Consider the following 10,222-nt stretch of genomic DNA (forward strand, 5'->3'; position numbering starts at 1 on the left):
AGACCTGGGCCTTGTTGGACCGTTGGACTTTGGACTTTGGGACATGGATGGACTTAGGGTTTTTTAGAAGTCAGTCCATGATGGTTTTGGGGTCCAATCAAGTTATTGGGCCATAATGGGCTTTTGTTGCTTTTGATTTGGGCCTTGGGTTGCCATTTTAGGCTTTTGTGCATTTGGGTTGGACCGTAGCTATGGAACAAGTAAGAAAAGGGTAAAATGGTCTTTTACCCTTTAGGAAGTTGGTTTATAGAGTGGGCCTTAGATTTTGGGTTATCGGATTAATTATTGATTAAGATTGTATTTATTGATAGGTGGCGCAAGGTTATCCGGTTCAGCGACTCGGGCGTGATGAGTTGAATAACTCTTTGATCGTTTAGATCTTTAAACAGGTTAATCACGAAAACGTAAACATAAATATCAAGCACAAGAGTGAATCAAAATATGTCGAATGATTCAATAGATTCAAGCCTCAGCAGAGCTCGACAAAGAAATTCCGCTGTAGAGGCTACTAGGTTTACAAACGATAAAAATAATATCTATGAAATAATCGACTTCAAATCTTACGTACTAAGATGCATGCAAGCATCTATATATACTAAACCCTAGAACATAAATCACGGATGGACAGGCCCAATCCGGATACAAAATTGGACTTAAGAACGAGCCCAAGACGCAACACCTAACGGACCCTACAATCTCCCCCTTTGCGTCAATTGGAGCGAGACTCTACTTTGGCTTGCTGGGTCCAGCTGTAGGAACTTTCTTTGTGGTGTCGAACAAACGAGGAATGAGAGCAAGAATGGTTTGTCTGAACCGAATGTACCACTGGATCATGTCATCAAAATATTTCTTGTCATCTGCAGAGTTCTGCTTGCATCGATTGATGATTCCCAGAACATGTTCCAAGCACACAGTGGTATACAGATGCTTATCTGCCAAGGCGAACATGCATTTTTGGCCTTCGTTCCTTGTGAACATGACAGAGTTCCGTTTCGGGTCAATTCTTCCCATCTGCATCATATTTAAATCACTTGCAGAACCAACAGGAGAAATGGTAGGCTTTTTCTTGAATATACTTGCGATCTCCTGATCCATCTTGGCAACCTTCATGATGTAGCAAACCAGCATCCTCTTGAAGTGATCTATGATTGGCCCATACTCAGCTTCATTGGTGAGAAGGATGTTGTGCAGAATGATCCAATCTTGTGGATTCAGGTTAGGAAGATCGGCAAGTGAAATAGCATGTTCGGTTTTGGCAAATCCCCTCAGCACTTTGAACCGAACATTCGTGAAGTTCCCCTCCCGAAAAGGTTTTAGGACCCGAACGTTTATAATCTTCTGGGCACTCCATGTCTGATACTGAGGCTGAGTAGACCTCAGATAGAATTCAACAAGCTCCCTATCAACCTTCGGGTGAGGATGAGGGACATCGACAATGTGAGAAAAAGCATGAAAAATGAAGGCCTTTCGGGTCAAGGGAATGTCAAACTGAGAGTCGACAGAATTGACCCTGTCCAAGGAAATCACTGGTTCGAGCCATAAGATGTTGGGAGTATCAATGGCTTACTTGATAAGCTTCTCAAGAGTCCACGGAGGAAATAGAGTTTTTCGACTCTCAAGAAGATCATGAGCCTCCTTCATTTTTCTTTCATTCGCATCGGCCTCTCTGGTAATGCAAGCACTCACATCTTCATCCTTTTCCCGGCCTTGTTTCTTCAAGAGATCAGCGATGGTCTCTTTATCATCATCATCATCATCACTGTCTTCAATAATCTTCTTGCCTTTATCTTTAGCACCCGAACCTGAAGGTTGACCTGTTAGAGGAGGTTCGGTTGCTTTAGTTGATGTAGAAGTAGGAGGCGGTTGAGACACATCTTCTCCCCCTTGTTTTGGATGAGCCACGAACTCAGGAAGCCCTTCAATTTTGCTGAGTAGATCAAGGGCGGGAGCAAGCTTCTCAGCTAGAGTGCGCCTCACAGAATAGTTCAGTATAGGATCATGCGCTTCAATAATGTTGGAGAAGGCGGCGTGGACATCCGAAACACACGTGGAAATGACCGCTCGCTCAGATCGGAGAGACGCAACCTCCTTTTCTGATTGGAAAAGTTGAAGACTCTTGACCTTTAGGCAGTGGTTTTGCGAGCAAGAGCATCCATCACGGAGTTTTCTGAAGCGAGATCTTCTTGCAGCTTTGTCAAGGGCTCCTCAACAGTCACCTGGAAGGTTTTATTGTCATCGTCGAGAGACTGGCGAAGATTGGCAAAGGACTGCAGTTCGGATGCGAATGAATTGGCCAGCTTCTCGACAACAGAATCGATCTTCGTTGCATTGGATGCAGCAACCCCCTGTAAAGACTGGAAAAGATTGTTAGCATCAAGAAATAGTTTTTCGACTTTTTCGGTCGCAGCAGCACACGCCTTGGTAGATGCGTCGATAGCAGCAGTGGAGGAGTTGATTGAGGCTTCTTGTGCCTTAGTGAATGAATCAACTAGACCCTGAATGGCATCCTCTGAGATAGTGGACCAAGAGGAAGAGGAGGAAGCGATGAGACTGTCGATTTTCTCATGAAGTTCCTTGAGATGCTTTTTAGTGACATGAGCATCATCGTCATCATCACTTTGAACTTGGTACGGACTATAGTAGACAGAGTCAAAAGTCATGTCTTCTCCACCAAGAAAAGGTTCATCATCTGCTGAGTGGTTGGGAGATGAAGGCGAGGGTGGAGGTTCGGTTGTGGTAGTAGGTTCGGGTATTGAAGTTTGTTCTGTAGCGGGTGTGGGTTTGGGTGCTGAAGTATGAGCCCCCGTATCAGATACGTTGGGTCGAACTCCAGTGGTGGTTGTTGTCGTAGCTTTTAAGAAAATAGGAGGTGGTACAGGTATAAAGGTGGGTGGTATATGAGTAGTGGAGGTTATGGGGGGAATGGAAAGAGAGATGGAGATTGGGGTAGGAGAGATAGGTTTAGATGAAACGGGTACCTCGGGTGAAGGCGAACGTGGAGGAGTGTTACCTCGAAGTGACTCCTCTGAGTCTGAGCTCTCATCCTCTGATTCACTGGAGGAAGAGGCAAGAATTAGTTTGCGCCTGGGCTGGGTTTTCCTCTTCTTTAGTGGAGGTGATTGAGCTGAATTCGAAGGTTTTCACTTCTTTGGAGAAGGACCTTTCGCTCCTTTGACAACTTTCTTGTCTTTCCCCTTTTCTGGTTTCTTGCCCTTGGGAGCAGGCTTGTCAGCATCGTGGATAGATTGAATCATTTCTGGAGTGAGCTCTCTGGGGCCTGAACGAAGAAACTCCTTATAAGTCTTGATGATGCGACTGTCCCTTGGAACACACACATACATTGACTCAGGGATTGAGCCAACGAACTGAAACTTGGAAGAATCAGTCACTATGATCTTCATTGTGTGGAAAATACCGATCGAGGAGAGTGGAGAATCAGCAACGACAGGGACATGATACTTGTCCATTGCCCACTTTGTGACCAGAGTCCAGAATCTGGCATAAGAAATCTCAGATTGGCGAGAAGTGGAGGCAAGACTTTGGATCAACTGCTGCCATAACACAGAGCCATAGTCAAGAATAAGGTCGTGATATAACCCGTAGAGAATCATCATAAACAGACGGCTAGCCCCGTCAGAACCTGCGCTTCTTTCTGACAAACCCTTGAACAACACCGTAAAGAAGCCATTCCACTGTGGAGGAAGACAAGATTTCTTGAACTTTGTAACTGTAGTTAGAATCTCAGTGTATCGATGTTGTAAAACATGGAGAACAACTGTCCCATAGGAATAGACTCAGGGTTAACCCTAGACTCATCAGGTTCGAACCCTAGAAGCGAACAGAATCGCTGTTTGGAGATGGAGGTTTTGGTATCAAGAATGTCGAAGAAAATTCGATCGACAGACTTGTCATAGTGGGCAGTTGAGAAGATCTGCGACAAACACTCCATTGGAACGAGTTCAACCTTGGTTAGCGCTAGAACCAGTGGAGAGTGTTTGAGACACTCCACAATTGGGAACATGAAAGCGTCGTAGACATGTGGAGTGAGATCAATGATCAGGCTTTGCTGAGGTCGGATAGGCAGAATGTGGTAGGTGGCGTGAACAGAAGAAGAATGCGCCATTGAAGAGTGTTTTGGAGAAGAAGATGAACATTGGGAGAAAATAATCGTTTCTTGCTCTCTGAATTTTGGGTGCAGTAAAGAGGTAAAAGACTTTAGGGTTTACCCTTTATACCATGGGTTAGAGGAGAGAGAAGAATCCGACCCCAAATCTTCTTGAATATCGAAGCGTTTCCTGAGTTGATTGACGCGTGACAGATTAGCAACCCCTATGATTACGCATGAGAAAGAAAAACTCTTCCGTTTTGCACGCCTTCCCATCAAGCACCGTTTTAAATGCCAAAACGTTTAGACTTTCGGCTGAGTCAGCAACTTATCCTTTTAAAATGAGCTGTCTTCATAGATAAAAGTAAACACGTGTATTATTAGCCATAACATCCCGTTAAGAATATTGCATTAAAACCAGAGCCATAAAAATAGCTTATAATGAATGAAACCAGATTTTTAGAAAATCAAAAAGATTTTCGTGCATAGAGTGTCAAAGATAAAGAAATAAAGTAACACATATGTAGGAATTTGTGATGTCAATAAAGACACGAAACAGTGGATCCCGGGCCCGAATCGCTTCCTTCAAAGTCAAGAGAGACTTTAAAGTGTTTGTATGGTTTCCCATTGAATTACGATCAATCACTTGTTAAGAAGTGTTGAAAGGCATCTTTTAAAGAGGCTAATAAGGGTGACTTTCGCTTCAGTTCAGAGTTCCTAATCTTGACATAAGAGAGAAACCGAATGAAGTACTTGTGAGACCAATGTGGTCTGTTGAACAAGTAGGCTTGGATAATATTTAAGTGACATGTTAGAAATACTTGGTGTGAAATCTCAAGAAAAAAAATTAAAATTGGATTCTAAGGGAAGAAATGTTATGGTATGTAACGATTTCATAAGAATCACACAAAAAGAAAAATTAGAGATTTCATGGTACAACCACTTGGGTGTGTTCGTTAATTCATAAGTGAAAACTAGAGCAAATTTAATTGTTCACCGTCAATGCATATTAGGTATTGAATTGTGGGTTTCACTTAGCATGTAGTGACACGAAGCTAAGATCACAAACACATAGATTGTGTAACCATAAACCTCAGTGGTAATTTCTGAGAGTCTCAAGGGTTACTTGTATGAAGCAAATATGATGGAGAAAAATATCTGAGATGGTGTAAGAAAACCAAAGTACCTCTGCTAAAATTATAGTGACAAAGCAGAAAACTCCTAACTCATATGAGAAAAAAAGGTAGCTCATGATTAGAATAAATGTATCAGCCTAATTGGGAAGACAAGGTTTGTATATACCAAGTTAGTAAGGCTTTATTCAGAATCAGTTGAGGCTTTTGACAACATGCAGCAGCATGCTGCTAGGTACACTTAACTAGTAGAAAGTGTGAGAATGATACCTGCCCCATCGTTAATCTGTAAACTGTTAATATGAACAAAAGAAGAGACAAAAAGAAAATGAAAATATTTTTGGAGTTTTTGATAATTTTGAAAATAGAAAAACAAAAAAAAACAAACCAAACAAAAATTTTTTTGGAACCGAACCCGAAATAGACCGAACGCTCGGTTCATTTCGATTCAAAAAAAATTTGGTTTTGGAATTTTTGGAAAAACTAATGTACAAAAAGGTACACCCAAAAATATCACCTTGGATAGATAAGCGAAAAAAGTGCAATGGGACCGAACCCGAAATAGACCGAGCGTTCGGTACATTTCGGTTCCCATGTGAACCGAGCCCGAAATAGACCGAGCGTTTGGTTCATTTCGCTTCCAACTTTTAGTTCCGAGAATGTATTTTTGGTACTGAATCCGATTCCATCATACCTAGGCCTTGTAGAATTTTATTAAAACTTGCTTCAGGAAGGGCTTTGGTGAAGATGTCAGCCAGTTGATCAGTGGTTCGAGCAAAGTGAATCTCGACATTTCCTTCTTCAACATGAACCTTAATAAAGTGATACCTCAGTGCTATATGCTTCGTCTTGGAATGTTGCACTGGGTTATGACAGATCCTAATTGCACTTTCAGAGTCACAATATAGTGGGATCTTTTTCATATTGATTCCATAGTCCCGGAGTTGGCTTTGGATCCAAATCACTTGAGATGTGCATGAGGCGGCTGCAATGTACTCTGCTTCGGTTGTAGACAGAGAAACATACGTTTGTTTCTTAGATTGCCAGCTCACCAACTTCCCGTCGAGGAATTGACAGCCTCCTGTAGTGCTTTTCCGATCTAGACCACATCCTCCAAGGTCTGCATCTGAGTAGGCTTGAACAAAGAAACCCGGGTTTGAGGGATACTAGAGACCGAGAGAGGTCGTTCGCTTCAGGTACCGGAATATGTTCTTCACTGCCAACATGTGTGGTTCATGCGGATTTGCTTGAAACCTGGCACAATAGCAAACTGAAAACATTATATTAGGCCTGCTAGCTGTGAGGTACATCATAGAACCAATCATTTGGTGATAAAGTGTTATGTCAACTGCCGGTTTTTCTAAAGATGGTGTGAGCTTGGTACCGAACACCATAGGGACTTTGAACTTTAAATCTCCCACCATGCCAAACTTGGCAAGAAGAGTCTTGGTATATGCTTCCGGGTTAATAAAGATGCCTTCGGGTCCCTGTCTAATATTTAAACCAAGGAAAAAGTTAATCGGACCCATTGAGCTCATTTCAAATTTTGTCTCCATTAGCTTTCTGAATTCAGCTGTTAGGCTGGGATTCGTTGAGCCAAAGATGATATCATCGACATAGATTTGAACGATCATTAGGTGGTTACCTTCCTTTTTACGAAAGAAGGTTGGGTAAACCGAACCTTGTTTGAATTTAGACATCTTTAAAAACTTAGTAAGTGTTTCATACCATGCCCAATGTGCTTGTTTCAGACCATAAACAGCTTTATCCAAGATGTAGCAGTGATCTGGATGCTTTTCATTCACGAAGCCAGGAGGTTGCTCCACGTACACAGTTTCTTCAAGTTCCCCATTCAGAAAAGCGTACTTCACATCCATCTGGTAGACCTCGAAATTCTTGTGTGCTGCATAGGCGAGAAATATTTGAACGGATTCCAGCCTTGCTACCGGAGCGAATGTCTCTTCGTAATCGATTCCTTCTTCCTGGCAGTAACCTTTCACCACTAGCCGAACCTTATTCCGGATTACATTCCCCTCCTTGTCCATTTTGTTCCTGAACACCCACTTGAGACCGACAACCGAGGCATATTTTGGTGTTGGAATGAGTCTCCACACTTTATTTCTTTCAAACTCATTGAGTTCATCTTGCATTGCCTGAACCCAATCAGAATGATCAAGGGCAATATTGACGGTCTTCGGCTCAATTTTGGACACGAAAGAATTAAACATGCAGAACTCTACTTTGGAGAATAGGGAAGTTTGCTTTGCCTTCACTTGAGATCGGGTTAGAACTTTTTCAGATACATCACCCACTATTTGAGATACATGATGATCTCTGGTCCATTTGGTGAGAGGAGGATAGTTTGGATCATAGGATGGATCCAATTCAGCATTGACCATTTCTTCCAACTCTGATTGAATATCATCATCATAGAGCATATCAGAATGCTCCCCCTTGACGAATGATGACCCAAGAAATCTTTCTTCAACAGGGCTTTCAGGTTGATCCAGACTTTCGTGTGTAGAGGGGCTTTCGGGTGCAACAAGACTTTCGGGTGCGTCAAAAATTGGATTCTCCCCCTGAATATGAGAGTCCTGCTCATTTGAAGAGGATAGATTCTCCCCCTTGACCGAAGTACCGCTCTGGGGAGGTTCTTTTCGAACTGGTTCTTCCGCTCCCATTCGTTTGGCTGCATCTTCTACGATCTTCTTAAGGTGATCAATCTTGTTGTCTGCTGCCGTGGCTTCAGAGTGAGCTGCTTTCTCAGGTTCATCAAATAGATCCATGAATTGGTCAAAGAGATTGGCGATAGAGGCTGTGACTTGACCTGTTTGAGAGAAAATCTCTCCTATTGCTTCTTCAGCGGACTTCAACTTCATGACGTAATTGTCATCGAACGTCACATAATAGGTTTCTTCAATTCTTTTTGAACGCTTATTCAAAACTCTGTAAGCCTTTGAAGTAAGAGAATATCCCAGAAAGATACCTTCATCAGCTTTGACATCAAACTTGTTGCGATGTTCGTTGGAGTTGAAGATGAAGCACCTGGAACCGAACACGTGAAAGAACTTGACATTCGGCTTCCTGTTGTTGATTATCTCATAAGGAGTGAGAGAGAAACGCTTGTTGAGATAAGACCTGTTCTGAGTAAAACACGCTGCAGCAATGGCATCAGCCCAGAAATATAAAGGAAGGGAAGCAAAACTTAGCATGGTTCGTGCCGCCTCACACAGGGATCGGTTTCGCCTTTCGACAATGCCATTCTGTTGAGGTGTATAAGGTGCTGAGAAGTTGTGACTGGTCCCTTTTTCTGCCAAGAAGTCTTCAAATTCTTTGTTCTTGAATTCCAGTCCATTGTCGCTCCTAATGTTTCGAACTACTTTCCTCAGTTGTACTTCGACCTGCTTGATAAATATCTTCAGTTTGGGAGTCGCCTCAGATTTGTGCTTTAGAAATAACACCCAAGTAAAACGTGAGAAGTCATCAACAATAACAAGAATGTACTTGTTACCGCCAATGCTCTCGATTGATGATGGACCACATAAGTCGATGTGAAGCAACTCAAGTGGTTCAACAACTTTGGTGTTTATGATGGTTGGGTGAATTTGACGACTTTGTTTTCCCATTTCACATGCAGCACATAAGTGTTCTCGATCGAACTTAAGCAATGGAAGACCCCGAACATGACCGCCGGTGACAAGCTTGTTAATGTCTTTGAAGTTGATATGTGAGAGCCCTCGGTGCCACAACCAACTTTTGTCTGAGTGAGCTTTGGATAAAAGACATATTGTTGGATTCCCTTTGATTGGTCTGAGATTCAGAGGAAACATTTCACCTTTTCGATCTGATTTGAGAATGACTTTGTTGGATTTCTTCTCTATAATTTCTGAACCTACGTCATCGAACGAGACTTTGAGACTGGTTCCTCCCACCAGTTGAGACATACTGATGAGATTATGCTGCAACCCCTCTACATACGCCACCTTTCTGATTGTAAAATCTCCATTTGTTATCATCCCATAACCCTTTATCGTTCCATAAGAGTTGTTACCGAACTTGACATTGCCACTATTTTGAAGAGACCGAAACTCCCTTAGCTCTTCCTTCCTTCCTGTCATGTGACGCGAGCAGCCACTATCTATGTACCATTCTTCGTCAAACTGCTCGTCACTTATAACCTACAAAAATTAAGCAGATTTAGGAACCCAAAGTTTCTTGGGTCCACGTGAGCCTTTTACAGAAACAGGAATAGTAAGAGAAACATCAACGAGATATGTTCGTTTTATTAAGGTTGTTTCATCTTTTCTTTTAATAGTAAACACTTTGATTTTATTAGAATTAGATGCAGGTGTTTTGGATTTAGGTTCTGGTGTTTGGACTTTAGCCTGCTTTCGGTCTTCATTAGCTGAGGAAATTTTCCTTTTTCCTTTCAAATCCTTTGATGATGTTGAATTTTGTTTAGGACCAGAATTCGGCTTAGAAGAAGATTGAGAACGAGAAGAATTAGAGGAAAAGAAATCAGAATGAGAATCTTTCCTGACTTGAGGTTCGAAATGACCCTTTCGGTTGTGGTCATTTGAGGGACCAAACCTGGACCTTCGGTTGCTGTTTGATGATGAACCGAATCTGGATTTTTTGGGTGTTGTAGGTTGGAGGCCCGAAACCGGGTCTTTTATTGTAAAAGCTTGATGGGCTGAAATTTGGTCTTTGCCTGTTGTTGTTTGGTGGACAGAAACCAGCTCTTCGGTTGTTGTTGTGTCACACCCCCGAACCAGACGGCAGAAACGTCCGAGGGCTGTTGTGACTCAATTGAATACCATCACAATGAATATACATGAAACATAACATCATTCATCACCATGCATTGAAATATTACAACTGGTATTGTTTACATTTAGTACATTGTTTCAAAACATTACATTCCCAAAAAGTAGATTGTTCGATACTAGTTAAACAAACAACAAGACATCACTGAGTACATTTT

Source organism: Lactuca sativa, chromosome 9 (genome assembly GCF_002870075.4).
Source record: "Lactuca sativa cultivar Salinas chromosome 9, Lsat_Salinas_v11, whole genome shotgun sequence".
In the NCBI taxonomy this organism is placed as follows: Eukaryota; Viridiplantae; Streptophyta; class Magnoliopsida; order Asterales; family Asteraceae; genus Lactuca; species Lactuca sativa.